Raw genomic sequence first — 16,052 nt, forward strand, 5'->3', positions numbered from 1 at the left:
AAAAGTGATGTGGCGAGTGAAATCAAAACAGGTTTTTTAGCAGTGTCTGTTACCAGTTTCAATTTTAGTATCCCAGGCTGTGATTACAAAAACATATTTAAGAATAGCTACTTGCAAAATATCTCCTTGTGGGAGGAAGAAAGCTTGGGAGTTGGTTCCAATGCTGACCTACAGCATTGGCCTTGTTCATTTGCTTGAAGATGCAGTACTTAACTCATGGGGCCTGGAGTCTCTGGTTTGGTGATGGCATCACTGCTGAGAAATTTAAGTTTGCCTGATTCTGTTGTCCACTTCTGGTGTCCTGGGACTGTCTACAGTTGGGACCAAGCAAATCCAAGGGAGCCTATTTAAGGGGAGCCTGGGACCAGGGCAGTTTAGGAATTCTCCAGCCTTGCTTGTCTCTTAGTTGGTCCTTCTTGTGTGGCTGCTGCCAGATAAAGGAAAGGAAGTTCTCTCTTCTCCCTCAGCCTTTCCTTTCCAGCTTTGCTTCATACTGCTGGGCATTAACCATCTCAGATCAGGAGTCCTTTAAAAATTACTTAGTGAAGTAAATAGTTACATCATTGATTTCCAATCTTGGTATGTAAGTGTAATAAAAAGTTGGTTTCCATTGAATAAGCTTTGTAGTTTGAGTTATTTGAGAGTGCATAATTACAAAGCTGCTATGAATTAACCTTAAATAACCAAGCATAGACTTTATGAAAAATAGTGTCCCTTATATGTGGTATTCAGTCAGCCTACCAACAGTTCTCCTGTTCACTTACAGATATGAGGATCCCTGAGATAACTGCGGGTCATTTAAAACCCACTCTTAAATCCTCTGACCTGCACCATGTTAATGGTTGTTAAAAAAGCGATAACATTTTGTAGAAACCTTCCTACACATTTGCCTTTAAATGCTTTTTAATGTTTCTGTGGTATTTGTAGTTTACATGTGATTTCATTTGGTGCTCACAACTGTTGTGTGTATCTGCCTGAAATAGCTGAGGCTATATGCTCAGGTGGCTCAGCTGGAATGTCAGTCTAGGTCTGCTAACTCAGTTCAGTGCTCTTTCTGATGTACCATCCTGCCTTTCCATTATATGCTAGTGCCCTAAAGACCACGACATTTCACCCCTTGTAAAAGTATCTTTCGGCCGGGGGCGATGGCTCACGCCTGTAATCCCAGCACTTTGGGAGGCCGAGGCGGGTGGATCACAGGGTCAAGAGATAGAGACCATCCTGGCCAACGTGGTGAAACCCCGTCTATACTAAAAATATAAAAATTAGCTGGGCATGGTGGCATGCACTGTAGTCCCAGCTATTCAGGAGGCTGAGGTAGTAGAATCGCTTGAACTGGGGAGGCGGAGCTTGCAGTGAGCCGGGATCGTGCCATTGCACTCCAGCCTGGCGACAGAGCAAGATTCCATCTCAAAAAAAAAAAAAAAAAGTGTCTCTTTCTTCCACTACCTTTTTTTTTTTTTTTCCTCTGAGACAGAGTCAAGCTCTGTCGCCAGGCTGGAGTGCAGTAGCATGATCTCAGCTCACTGCAACCTCCGCCTCCCGGGTTCAAGCAATTCTCCTGCCTCAGCCTCCTGAGTAGCTGGGGCTACAGGTGCACGTCACCATGCCCAGCTAATTTTTGTATTTTTAGTATAGATGGGGTTTCACCATGTTGGTCAGGATGGTCTCAATCCCTTGACCCTGTGATCCGCCCGCCTTGGCCTCCCAAAGTGCTGGGATTACAGGCGTGAGCCACCACGCCTGGCCCACTACCTTTTATTTAAAATGATACATCTTTTTTGCTGATTATTAAACTATTCAGTTAAAAAAAAAAGCTAGGAAAATTCAGAAATATAAAGAAGGAAAATTTGTGATTCACTACGCCGAGGAAGACCAAAGTGTTAACTGGTTATTTTCTTCCTTTGAATGTATACTTTAATACCTTCCTTTAATGAAATTGAACTCTTGGCCAGGCATGGTGGTCAGTACTTTGGGAGGAGTAATCCCAGCACTTTGGGAGGGTAAGGCAGGAGGATTGCTTGAGCCCAGGAGTTCAAGACCACCTTCAGCAACAAAGTAAGACTCCATCTCTACAAAGAAAAGAAAAAATTAGGTGGGTGTGGTGGTACACTTGTGGTTCCAGATGGTGGGAGGCTGAGACGGGAGGATCACTTGATTCCAGGAGTTTAAGGCTGCAGTGGTTTGTGTTCGTGGCACTGCACTCCAGCCTGGGTGGCAGAGCAAGACCCTGTCTCAAGAAAAAAGAAATTGAACTCTCCCCAAAAATGATGTGAGAATTTAACTGTGGAGGAGACCAGATACTCTTGGGTGATGTGACCTGTCATACTTCTCCTAGTAGACACTGAATGATGAGAAGCTGGAGATCATAGGAATAGCTGTATTTTTCAAATGTTTGTTGGTAACGAGTGAGAAACCTGATGCATCCAGCTCCAGAGTAAGGTTTATTTGCCATGGTAACACTGGATAAGTACATTGTTGCCTGTATTTCCAAGTAATTTATCATTTCTGTATTTTAGTAAACATACATGTATACAGAAAAGTGCACAAATAAGTGGACGGCTTAGAGAATTTTTATAAACCCAGAGGCCCTCTTAGTCTTCTTTAAGTCATTATCATCGATGCCCTGATGCTTGCGTAGTGAGTCTTCTGATTTCTAGAACTGTAGACTAATTTTGCCTGATTTGGATTTTGTGTAAATGGAATCATACACTGTGTATTCTTGCGTATCTGGTTTCTTTGACTCAGTGTTGTTTGTGAGACTTTGTGTTGTTGTGTACAGTTGTAACTGGAGTTTCCATTGCTCAGTAGTATTATGTGATATATCATAATGTATTTAAGTAAAAAGACTGAGTTTTAGGGTATGTGTCTGTATTCATTTGCTAGGGCTGCCGTAACAAGTATCACAGATAGAGTGGCTTAAACAGAAATTTATTTTCTCAATTCTGAAGGTTAGAAATCTGAGGTCAAGCTGTCAGGAGGATTAGTTTCTTCTGAAGCCTCTCTTTGGTTTGTAAATGACTGTCTTCTCTTCCCTGTATCTTCACAGGATCTTTCCTCTGTATTGTCTGTGTCCTATTCTCCTTTTCTTTTAGGACACCAGTCGTACTGGATTGAGGCCCACCCTTATGACCTCACTTAACCTCAGTTACTTCTTTAAAGGCCCTGTCTGCAAATAAGTCACATTCTGATATATTGGGGATTAGAATTTCAACTTAAAAATTTTAGGTGGACACAGTTCACTTCATAAGAGTATCTATTCTGCTCTAGTAGATATGGCCAGTTTTCAAAAGTTGTACCAGTGTATTCTTCCACCAGCAGTATATAAGAAGTCCAAATATTCCACATCCTTGCTAGCATTTGTAACTTTTTCTCTTTAATTTTAGTTCCCTCTGGTAGAAAACCATTTCTTTATGGCACCATGGTACAGCTTGTTTACTCACCAGTGTAGGGGAACCTCAAGGGACTGGGGAAGGTTATCCTGGAGTAAAACGTGTCAGTTTGAGACTACCTCTTGTAAATGCTACTTAAATCCATTGGGGTTAAAAGCAGAGGTTCGGCCAGTTAAAAGCAGTGGCTCATGCCTGTAATCCCAGCACTTTGGGAGGCCGAGGTGGGTGGATCACTTGAGGCCAGGAGTTCAAGACCAGCCTGGCCAACATAGCGAAACCCTGTGTCTACTGAAAATACAAAAAATTAGCCAGGCGTGGTGGTGGGCACTTGTAATTCCAGCTACTTGGGAGGCTGAGACATGACAATCGCTCGAACCTGGGAGATGGATGTTGCATGAGAATCGCTTGAACCTGGGAGGTGGAGCTGAGATTTCACCACTGCACTCTAGCCTGGGCGACAGAATGAGACCCTACCTCAAAAAAAAAAAGAAAAGAAAAGAAAGAAAGGAAAACACCGCTTCAGTCCAGTGAATGAGCAGTTAGTCTTCCATAGTTGCCCATAGCTTACTTTTATAGTCTGGACTCCATTCCTGGTGGTGGAATTGGCCTATGAAAGAGTAATCTGTGGGGCGTAAATCTAACCATAGTAGATGGTGCTTTCATTCCAACTCTCTTTTTTGGTCAGACACTTGAGCCCTTAGAATATCACATTCTATCGTACATATGCTAGAAATAGGTCTGTTTTGCATATTCTGACTGACCCTTCAGATATTAGTGGGCCTTTGACCACCAGCCTTTTGGCTGCGTGATCTTCAGCTTTGTGTATCCATTATAGACCTTAGTTTGATTGAAATAATATTACATGACTTTGCCTGTCTTCCACCTCTAAGCCACTTGAGGACAAGGATGAATCATTATTCTAGAATGGATCTTGAAATATTACTAAGCTTTTGTTTAAATTTTTTCCAGTTCTATCTTTTCAGAGTAAGTTACTGTTTATAGCATGTAGGTTATGCTTCTGGGTCAGTGGTTAATATATGTGGGTTTCCTGAATGATGAACTATGTGTTCTGTGTTCATTTAACAGGTTTTTCTTCTCTACTATAAGAAAACACTGTTGGCCCCTGTGGGGAATTATTCAGGAATAATTGTAAATACAGGGCAGATGAGAGTTATTTAGAGTTGTTCAATGCCTGGGGTGGTGAGGGGCATGTTGAGTGGATTTTTAAATAAATTGGTAGGCAGGTGAGAGTTGGGAAGCCATTATAGTTGGAAAGAATGGCATAAGTCAATGAATGGATGTAGGGATTGCAGTAACTCTAATTTGGGAATGACTGTATGTATGGAAACCAGATCCTGGTAGGGAGGGCAGGCACTGCAATCCCTTGTTAGAGGATTTAAGTTCAACCAAGTGGCACTTCACTCTATAATGCTGGAATAGACACGGCATAATCCTGTCACTTGAACCTCACAATTAAGTCAGATAGTACCCCAGTTATGGGTGAGGAATGGCTTTGATGTTGTAATTTGTCTAAAGAAACCATACATTAAGAGCTTAGTGGGCTAGGATTGAAATACTACAAGAGTTGTGCTTAAACTTTCAGAGAGTTGCTTCTTCAGAAGTGGCTTTAATGAAAAGTTAAACATGGGAGCTGGTTAGGGGAGGTGGGATAGAGGAAGAGAGCAGTTAGTTTGGTTTTCCTCTTTAGCCAGCCCATTGTGGGCTCCTCTTAGCAATTTATGGGCAGTCTGTTTTACTGGTTAAATGCCTGAGATAATCTAGGGTTGATATCAAAAGCTTCCAGCTATCGAAGATAGTTCTTATGTAACTGATTTACTAGCTATCTGCTTTCCAGTTTGCCTTACCAAAAAGAAAAAAAGGCAGGAATCATCCTGGTCTCTCGTTAGAGACTAAACTTTTGGCTTAGTACCTGGGTTTAGAAAGCTTGATGACAGTGGTGCATCGTATTGAAGAATCTATTGATCTAGGAGTGAAGTCCTCTTCACAAGAATTGCCTTCCAAGAGACTCTTCTTTGTGTAAGTTGCCTTTGCTTTTTCCCTCCCAGCAGGAATGCAGTACTCAGAGCAAAGTACATAAACAATGTCTTTACATTTCATAGAGGTTGTTACCTTGTTTAAACTTCACAATTTAAGCAGCATTTGATTTGTCTCTCTCTTTTTTTTTTTTTTAGATGAGGAAATGGACTAAAAGGTCATGCTCACTCAGTATCTTGGAGCCACTGTGTGTTAGTGAGACTGGGACTAGCATCCAGTATTCCAAGTTGACAGATAATTCTTTAATAATGGCAGAAGAATAATAGCATCTTCTGCGGAAGAACAGCCTTTGTACATTTTATCATTCAGTTTTATTTAAATGCTTTTAAAAGAGGGATTTCAGACTAGTCTGTTTCTTTTGAAACATAAATTTTCAGGTGGTGAATCTTCAAGCACTATCAGACAGAATAAGCTAGGTTATGCTGTAGTAACCAATAACCTCAAAGTGGTCAAAAAGAGCATGGGTTTTCTAGAGGCTCTGCATCATTCTTACTCCAATCAAAGGAGCAGCCGTGATAGGAGTACTGATGGCTGTCTTGGCAAAGGGAAAAAGAACTGTTGGAGGCAGTTAAATTCCAGCACGTACAGTTTAAATCCAGCACATACAGATAAATTTAAATACTGTTAAATAAAGTTATTTAACAGTATTTAAATTAAAAAAAATTTAAATACAGTTGAATACAGTTAAATTCCAGCACAGGAATGACACATTATTTCATGTCACTTCTGCTTAGGGTTCATTGGCCAAAATGAGTCACACCACACAAGGAATCAAGTGTGATCCTACGTGTGTGGACTTGGAAGGCACAGAGTTGGAAATATTTGGGAAATAGCACTAGTATTATACTTGGCTTATAATATGTAATAGCTATTGGGGGAAATAACTCTCATTTGCAGAATCTCTTTCTACAAATCAGCTGGTAATTTAAATGCCAAAAAGAGCTTAGTTATAGATACTGTGTTGCCCGTCTTTACTCACTAATCACCTTCCGATCCTAAGAAATTTATTTATTTATTTATTTTTTTTTTTGAGATGAAGTCTCCCTCTGTCACCCAGGCTGGAGTGCAGTGGCGCGATCTTGGCTCACTGCAAGCTCCACCTTCCGGGTTCACGCCATTCTCCTGCCTCAGCTTCCCGAGTAGCTAGGACTACAGGCGCCCGCCACCACGCACCTGGCTAATTTTTTGTATATTTAGTAGAGACGGGGTTTCACCGTGTTAGCCAGGATGGTCTCGATCTCCTGACCTTGTGATCCGCCTCCCTCAGCCTCCCAAAGTGCTGAGATTACAGGCGTGAGCCACCACTCCCGGCCTTTTTTTTTTTGAGATGGAGTCTCGCTGTGTCACCCAGGCTGGAGTACAGTGACAATGCAACCCCAGCTCACTGCAGCCTCTGCCTCCCAGGCTCAAGCGATCCTCCCACCTCAGCCTCCCAAGTAGCTGGGACTACAGGTGTGCAGCACCATGCCCCAGCTAATTTTTTATATTTTTGATAGAGATGGGATTTCACCATGTTGCCCAGGCTGGTCTCGAACTCCTGAGCTCCAGCAATCTGCTTGCCTCAGCCTCCCAAGGTGCTGGGATTACATGTGTGAGCCACCTATCTTTCTGTCTCTCTTTTTTTTTCTTTTTTTTTTGAGACAGGGTCTCACTCTGTCACCCAGGCTACAGTGCAGTGGCGCCATCATGGCTCACCGCAGCCACGCCCTCCCCAGGCTTAGGTGATCCTCTCATCTCAACCTCCCCAGTAGCTGGGACTACAGGCACATGCCACCACATCCAGCTATTTTTTTGTAGTTTTTTTTTTTTTTTTTTTTAAGAGATAGAGTTTCACCATGTTGCCCAGGCTTGTCTCAAACTCTAGGCCTCAAGTGATCCTCCTATTTTGGCCTCCCAAAGTGCTAGGATTACAGGAATGAATCACCATGCCCAGCTCTGCTCTGTCTTTAGAAACCCCACTCCCCTTTTTTTTAAGGATTTGTTCTTGTTTTTATTTTATATTTTAATGTTTTGAGACAAGGTCTCACTGTTGCCCAGGCTGGAGTATAGTGGCCCAAACACAGCTCACTGCAGCCTTGACCTCTTGAGCTCAAGTCATCCTCCTACCTCAGCCTCCTGAGTAGCTGGGCTCACAGTTGTGTGCCACTATGCCCAGTTAATTTTGTTTTTTTGATAGAGACAGAGTCTCGGCCATATTGCCCAGCTGGTCCCAAACTTCTGGGCTTAAGTAGCTCGCCCACCCTGGCTTCCCAAGGTGCTAGGATTACAGATGTGAGCCACTACTCGTCAAGAACCCTGTGTTTTTCCATTATTCTTGTTTGAGGCTCTCCACAAATGGTCTCCAGCTTGCCTTCCTGGCTTTGTTTTTTTTGATAAAGACACATATTCCTCTGAGTTGCTTTATTCACCTTTTCCTTACCACACTTTGTTCCCTACTTCCTTTATCTTGATTCCTGTCAATTCCCCTTCATCTCTGTTTTCTAGCTCCAGTACTCTGTTGGCATCCTGCCTGACTCAGGTGCCAGTCCACTTTTAAAGCTTTTCTTGACCACTTACGTCCATAATGTTCTTTTTACTGAATCCCTGGGGCTTGCCACAGATTATCTTATAGTTGTGGATTTTGTATATGTATCTTTCCTACCTTAGGAGGGGGCCTTAAGGGTAAGTCCCAGACTGATTTACCTGTTTTTCCCCAAATGTTAACCATGTGAAAGAAAGAACTAAATGGATGTTTCTCAAATGGCTTTTGATAGATACATGTACAATACATCTGTTGTCATACCTGGTTGGAAAAAAAAATGCCTGTAAATTCTTCACATTGTTTGAAATCAGTGTGTCAGAAGCTGTAGGATTGTAGAAGCTTTCTTAAGCAAGGCCATAGTATGGCTGTCAAGTCTGTTACTAAGCTTTAGTCTCCATTTCTGAAAAATGAGAGTAATGTGTAATCCTTAAGATCCTTTCGTATTTTGACATTCTCTGACTCTTGGACATACTGCTGTGGCTTTTGCAACATCCTAACTGGTTAGTTGACACCATCAGAAACTTTAAGGACCCTGTTAGCCATTGAGTATATGGAGCTTTGCCCATTCGTTTCTGAGAGGCAAGAGGCACTGGTAGGCAGTTAGATTTTTCTTTAAAATGTGTACTCGTTTCTAAATTACAGAAGCAGTATAAAAGTCTTAAAGCAGGCCGGGAGTGGTGGCTCACGCCTGTAATCTCAGCAGTTTGGAAGGCTGAAGTGGGCGGATCACCTGAGGTCAGGAGTTCAAGACCACCAGCCTGACTAACATGGTGAAACCCCGTCTCCACCAAAAATACAAAAAGTAGCTGGGCGTGGTGGTGCGCTCCTGTAATCCCAGCTACTCAGGAGGGTAAGGCAGGAGAATTGCTTGAACCTGAGAGGCAGAGGTTGCAGTGAGCCAAGATCGCGCCACTGCACTCCAGCCTTGCCAACAGAGCAAGACTTCATCTCAAAAAAAAAAAAAAAAAAGTCTTAAAGTGAACAGTTTATTTCTGTCATTCTGGATAATTTGATGACTATAATTCAAAACGTTTATTTTTTATAAAATTTAAATGAGATCATAAAATACATACTCTTCTGCTATTAGCTTTTTAAAAATTTAACCATATAGTCAGCTTTTCTTGTAAGTACATACTATTTTTAATGACTGTATAATATTGATCATAATTTAACAATCCTCTAAATGAACATTTCAGTTATTTCCAGCTCTTTAAGAAAAGTATTTAATAGGGCCGGGCGCAGTGGTTCACGCCTGTAATCCCAGCACTTTGGGAGGCCAAGGCGGGTGGATCACTTGAGGTCAGTTGAAGATCAGCCTGATCAACATGGTAAAACCCTGTCTCTACTAAAAATACAAAATTAGCCAGGCATGGTGGCACACGCCTGTAATCCCAGCTACTTGGGAGGCTGAGGCAGGAGAATTGCTTGAACCTGGGAGGCAGAGGTTGCAGTGAGCCGAGATTGTGCCATTGCACTCCAGCCCAGACAACAAGAGCGAAACTCCATCTCAAAAAAAACAAAAACAAAAAAAAGGGCTGGGCACGGTGGCTCCCGCCTGCAATCAATCCCATCACTTTGGGAGGCCGCCGAGATGGGTGGATCACGAGGTCAGGAGATCAAGACCATCCTGACCAACATGGTGAAATCCCGTCTCTACTAAAACAAATACAACAATTAGCTGGGTGTGGTGGCGTGCACTTGTAATCCCAGCTACTCTGGAGGCTGAGGCAGGAGAATCGCTTGAACCTGGGAGGCAGAGATGGCCATGAGCCGAGATCGCGCCACTGCACTCCAGCCTGGCAACAGAGAAAGAAAAGTATTTAATATTTATATTTTCCTACTTATCTAATCATTTCCTTAAGATTTAGTGAGTATACATACTTAAAATTTGGTTTTCATTGCCATATAGCCTTCAGGAAGGTTGTATACTTTACATTTTGTAGTTTGAGAATTTCATTTATATACTTGTCAATTGTCAGTTTTCTTAATCTTTGCCAGTTTAATGAATGGGAAAAATTTAAATGATGTCTCATTGTTGAGGGCTTGTGTTTTGGCCAGGCCTGGTGGGTCACTCATGCCTGTAATGCCAGCATTTTAGGAGGCCAAGATGGGAGGATCGGTTGAGCCCAGGAGTTCAAGACCAGCCTAGGCAACATGGTAAGACCCTGTCTTTACAAAAAGTTAAAAAAAAAAAAAATAGCTGGGTGTGGTGGCACATACTTGTAGTCACACCTACTTGGGAGATTCAGGGGAGGATCACTTGAGCCCAGGAGGTTGAGGCTACAGGAAGCCATGATAATTCCACTGTACTCCAGCCTAGGTGACAGAGGGAGATGTCTCAAAAAAAAAAAAAAAAAAAAAAAAAGACTTGTGTTTCTTTCTTTGATAGATTAAACTAGAAAAATACTAACTACTTTTTTTATATTCACTTAAATTTTGTAGAAATTTAAGTATATATAATTGTATAATAAATGTAGAAAAAATATTAACTACTTTTTTTATATATACTTAAAATTTTTTTTAACTTTCACTTTCTGCTTTTGTATATTTATAGTCTTTTGTGAATTGGCTTTTGTTCTCTAAAGCCCATGTGAGGTTCTTGTACCTCACCTCTCTCCCAGTTTATAAACTTTATATGGCAAGAATTTTGATCCTTTTCATGTTGCAAACATTATTCCTGGCTTGTATCTCTTGGTCTTGTTTGGCTGATGGCATGTTTTTGTAACATAGAGACTTTTTTGTAGTCACGTCTGTCAATTCATTTTCTGTGTTTCATATTATGCTTAGGCCTTTCCCACCCCCAGGACAATAAAAACAATGTTTTCTTCTAGTAATTCTAGTACTTAGCCAGGTATAATATGTTCAGAATCTTTTCCCAAATGCATAGTTTTCCCAGTATTTTATTGTATTATCTTTTCTCTTGACTAGAATTTTTTTTTATCACACAGTATATTTCCTACTTCCATGTCTTTTTTTATTTTTATTTTAAATAGATTTATTTACGAAATAGAGATGGTGTCTCACTATGTTGCCTAGGCTGGTCTCGAACTCCTGCACTCAAGCAATCCTCCCACCTCCACTTCCCAAAGTGCTCGGATTACAGGCATGAGCCACCATGCCTGGCTGTGTCTTTTGTTTTTTAACTCTTCTGTTTCATTCTTTGTCTGTGGGACAGTACTACTGTCTTATTTGCATCTGTTTTGTTTTATACGTATATACACAGATACATACACACATACATATACATACACACAAACATTTTTTTTTTTCCTTGGAGACAGGGCATTGCTCTGTCACCCAGGCTGGAGTATATAGTAGTGCAATCATGACTCATCGACTCATTGCAGCCTTGGCCTCCCAGGCTCAGGCGATCCTCCCACCTCAGCCTTCTGAGTAGCTAGTATGTCCGGAATTGGTGGGTTCTTGGTCTCACTGACTTCAGGAATGAAGCTGCAGACCCTAGCGGTGAGTGTTACAGTTCTTAAAGATAGTGTGTCCAGAGTTTGTTCCTTCTGATGTTCGGACATGTTCAGAGTTTATTCCTTCTGATGGGTTCGTGGTCTCGCTGGCTTCAGGAGTGAAGCTGCAGACCTCCACGGTGAGTGTTACAGCTCTTAAGGTGGCACGTCTGGAGTTGTTCGTTCCTCCTGTCTAGAGTTGTTTATTCCCCCCGGTGGGTTCGTGATCTCGCTGGCCTCAGGAGTGAAGCTGCAGACCTTCTCAGTGAGTGTTATAGCTCATAAAGGCAGTGCAGACCCAGAGTGAGCAGCAGCAAGATTTACTGCAAAGAGCAAAAGAACAAAGCTTCCACAGTGTGGAAGGGGACCCGAGCGGGTTGCCCATGCTGGCTGGGGCAGCCTGCTTTTATTCCCTTATCTGACCCCAGCCACATCCTGCTGATTGGCCCATTTTACAGAGAGCTGATTGGTCTGTTTTGACAGGATGCTGATTGGTGTGTTTATAATCCCTGAGCTAGACACAGAGTGCTGATTGGTGTGTTTACAATCCTCTAGCTAGACGTAAAAGTTCTCCAAGTCCCCACTAGCTTAGCTAGACACAGAGCACTGATTGGTGCATTTAGAAACCTTGAGCTAGACACAGAGTGCTGATTGGTGCGTTTACAAACCTTGAGCTAGATAGAGAGTGCTGATTGGTGTATTTACAATCCTTTAGCTAGACGTAAAGGTTCTCTAAGTCCCCACTAGATTAGCTAGACACAGAGTGCTGATTGGTGCATTTACAATCCTTTAGCTTGACGTAAAGGTTCTCTAAGTCCCCACTAGATTAGCTAGACACAGAGTGCTGATTGGTGCATTTACAATCCTCTAGCTAGACCTAAAAGTTCTTCCAGTCCCCACTCGACTCAGGAGCCCAGCTGGCTTCGCCTAGCGGATCCCGTGCCAGGGCCACGGGCGGAGCTGCCCAGCAGTCCCATGCTGCGCACCTGCACTCCTCAGCCCTTGGGCTGCCGATGGGACCAGGCGCTGCAGAGCAGGGGGCGGTGCCCGTCGGGGAGGCTCGGGCTTCATGGGAGCCCACTGCAGGGGGGCTCGGGCATGGTGGGCTGCAGGTCTGGAGCCCTGCCCCACGGGGAGGCAGCTGAGGCCTGGTGAGAATTCGAGCGTGGCACAGGCGGGCTGGCAGTGCTGGGGGACCCGGCGCCCCCTCCACATCTGCTGGCCTGGGTGCTAAGCCCCTCACTGCCCCAGGCCGGTGGCGCCAGCCGGCCACTCCGAGTGTGGGGCCCTCCAAGCCCACACCCACCCGGAACTCCCGCTGGTCCGCGAGTGCCGCGCGCAGCCCCAGTTTCCCGCCCATGCCTCTCCCTCCACAACTCCCCGCAAGCAGAGGGAGCCGGCTCCAGCCTTGGCCAGCCCAGAGAGGGGCTCCCACAGTACAGCAGCAGGCTGAAGGGGTCCTCAAGCATGGCCAGAGCAGACGCCGAGGCCGAGGAGGTGCTGAGAGCGAGTGAGGGCCACCAGCATGTTGTCACCTCTCACTGGGACCACAGGTGTGTACCACCATGCCCGACTAATTTTTTTTGTAGAGATGGGGTCTCAGCTTGGACATTGGAATTGCTAGCCAAAGACATTAGAGCAACTGTCAGCAATATGCTCAGTGGACTAAAGGAACCACGGACGAAGAACTAAAGGAGAGCAGAAATACAGTCTCTGAACAAAATCAAGAAAGAGGCTGGGTGCAGTGGCTCATGCCTGTAATGCCAGCACTTTGGGAGGCCAAGATGGGAGGATTGCTTGAGCCTATACGTTCAATATCAGCCTATTCAACATGACAAAATAATTTCTCTCTTTTTTTTTTCTGAGACAGTCTCGCTCTTGTCTCCCAGGCTGGAGTGTAGTGGCACGATTTTGGCTCACTGCAACCTCCATCTCCTGGGTTCAAGCGATTCTCCTCCTCAGCCTCCCGAGTAGCTGGGTTTATAGGCGCCCACCACCACACCCAGCTAACTTGTGTATTTTTAGTAGAGACGAGGTTTCACCGTGTTGGCCAGGCTGGTATTGAATTCCTGACCTCAGATGATCCACCTGCCTTGGCCTCCCAAAGTGTTGGGATTACAGGTGTGAGCCACCGCACCTGGCCGAATTCTTGCTCTTAAAAAAAAAAAAAAAATTGGCTGGGCTTGATGGCACATGCCTGTAGTCCAGCTACTCGGGAGGCTAGAGTGGGAGGATCACTTGAGCCTTGCTGTTGGAGGCTGCATTGAGTTATGGTCACATCACTGCACTCCACTGGGTGACAGAGTGAGACCCAGTCTCAAAAAGATAGAAACTATAAAAAGGAACTATACAGAAATTCTGGAGCATAAAAGTACAGTAACTGAGATGAAAACTTTATTAGAGGGGTTCACCAATAGATTTGGGCAGACAGAAAGGCCCATACCTGGGTCAGCCCTCTTAGAGGGACTGATCCATTTGGGAGACATTTGAAATTTATTCTCTTAGATATTTTGAAATATGATACATTATTATTTGAAATATGATGCATTATTATTGACTACATTCCACTGTAATAAAAAGAAAACATCACAGTGGAAAGGCCACACTCCTTCATTATCCAGTTGGGAACCTCAGCAGCGCAGCCAAGTGATCTGCTAAGCTGCTTTGGGGACCACACCTGTGCCACTTGTATAGCTCCCAGCACAGCCTGGTTCACAAGAATTCCTTATCCTATTGTGGACCTTTTGGCCCAATTAACACAGGCCTACAGGATTTAAAGTTGCCATTGGTCCTTGTGAAAAGCTAACCAGGTAATGTCAGTGTGAGGTCACATACAATGTGTGTGTTTCTGCCCTGCATTTGGCTCAGAGCCACTTGTAATAATTTTTTGCTGTTGAGGTTTCCTTGATACTTCTCTGAAGTCACTTTTTCTTTTTTTCTTTTTCTTTTTTTTTTTTTTTTTTTTTTTTGAGACAGATTCTCACTCTGTTGCCCAGGCTGGAGTTTAGTGGTGCAATCTCGGCTCACTGCAAGCTCCGCCTCCTGGGTTCACACCATTCTCCTGCCTCAGCCTCCCGAGTAGCTGGGACTACAGGCATCCGCCACCACACCTGGCTAATTTTTTTGTATTTTTAGTAGAGACAGGGTTTCACTGTGTTAGCCAGGATGGTCTCAATCTCCTGACCTCATGATCCACCCGTCTCAGCCTCCCAAAGTGCTGGGATTATAGGCGTGAGCTGCCGCGCCCGGCTGAAGTCACTTTTTCATTAAATTTTTCTGGTTAACTTCAAGTACTATGTGTCTACCTGTTGCCTAAACTAGGGTATGCACTGCCCCAATTCTGTGCAGGGAGGGTGCAAAACAGCAAAATTAGATGTGACCCATCTTTCTGGAGTTTCAGTTGTACTGTAAAATTTGGAAGAAACAGTAGTTTATTAAGAATCATCTTTTTTTTTGTTTTGGAGACAGAGTTTTGCTCTGTTGCCCAGGCTGGAGTGCAGTAGCATGATCTCAGCTCACTGCAGCCTCTGCCTCCCTGGTTCAAGCAGTTCTCCCACCGCAGCCTCCTGAGTAGCTGGGATTACAGGTGCGCACACCACCATGCCCAACTAATTTTTGTATTTTTAGTAGAGACGGGGTTTCGCCATGTTGGCCAGGCTGGTCTCGAACTCCTGACCTCAAGTGATCCACATGCCTCAGCCTCCCAAAGTGCTGGGATTACAGGCATGAGCCACCAGGCCCGGGTGAGCACCATCTTATTAAGAAAAGACACAGAAGAGCAGGGAAGGGGAGAAGTGTTCCAGGAAACACAGTCCAGGCTCTGACATTGCCCCAGGTGGGATGGAGGGGCTCACCCCTTACTTTGAATAGGATACTTTTGAAGGCCACAGGGGTGCCAGTTGTCCTCTTGACTTGAATCCCATGCAGAGACTTTGTTGGCAGTTTGCACACATCCATCCTCTGCTGGTTGAGTCCTCTGAGCTGAGTGTGCTGGTCACACAACAATGTGGGCTTCTTGACCAGCGCCCCCTGGCACCTATTTAAGTCCATGCTTGGTTGACCTGCCATGCTGTATTGTCAGGATCCATGGAGCTTGGGATCTTGTTGCTTTCTATTCTAAATGCAAGAAGACATTTGAAATAGACTCAGATATTCTGAAATGTCCAAATATTTATTACTGACTGTAGTCACCCTGCTGTGCAGTAGATTAGAAAGTGATTCCTCCTGTCCGAAACATTGTACCCTTTGATAAACAACCCTCCATTATTTCTCTCTCCCACCACCCCAGCCTCTGTTCACCATCAGTCTACTCTCTACTTCTGTGGGTTCAACTGTTTATTTTTAGCTTTTAAATTTTTCTTTGATTTTTAGAGACAGGGTCTTGCTGTGTTACCCAGGCTAGAGTGCAGTGGCTCAATCATAGCTCACTGCAGCCTTGGACTCCTGGGTTCAAGTGATCCTTCTGCCTCAGCCTCTCAGTGAGCTGGGACAATAGGCCTACACTGTCACACCTGTTTACTTTTATTTTTTGTAGAGATGCGGTCTCACTGTATTGACCGGGTTGGGGTTCAACATTTTTATTTATTTTTTTTATTTTTTATTTTTTATTTTGTTTTTGGAGATGGA

The 16,052-nt window shown here is 43.9% G+C and overlaps 2 protein-coding genes across 2 annotated transcripts in view; one reads left to right on the forward strand and one right to left on the reverse strand.

The window, feature by feature from the left end:
* Positions 1 to 16,052, forward strand: part of RAB7A (RAB7A, member RAS oncogene family) — a 91,761-nt gene that overhangs the window by 7,586 nt on the left and 68,123 nt on the right. The gene's annotated exons all lie outside the window — the stretch shown is intronic.
* The window catches only part of LOC134729904 (ferritin heavy chain-like), a 49,476-nt gene continuing 35,318 nt past the window's right edge, over positions 1,895 to 16,052 (reverse strand). The window contains exon 2 of the transcript XR_010111459.1: positions 1,895 to 14,992. The gene's annotated coding sequence lies outside the window, so the exon portion shown is untranslated. The remainder of the gene's footprint in view (positions 14,993 to 16,052) is intronic.

This window comes from Pan paniscus, chromosome 2, assembly GCF_029289425.2.
Source record: "Pan paniscus chromosome 2, NHGRI_mPanPan1-v2.0_pri, whole genome shotgun sequence".
Classification (NCBI taxonomy): Eukaryota; Metazoa; Chordata; class Mammalia; order Primates; family Hominidae; genus Pan; species Pan paniscus.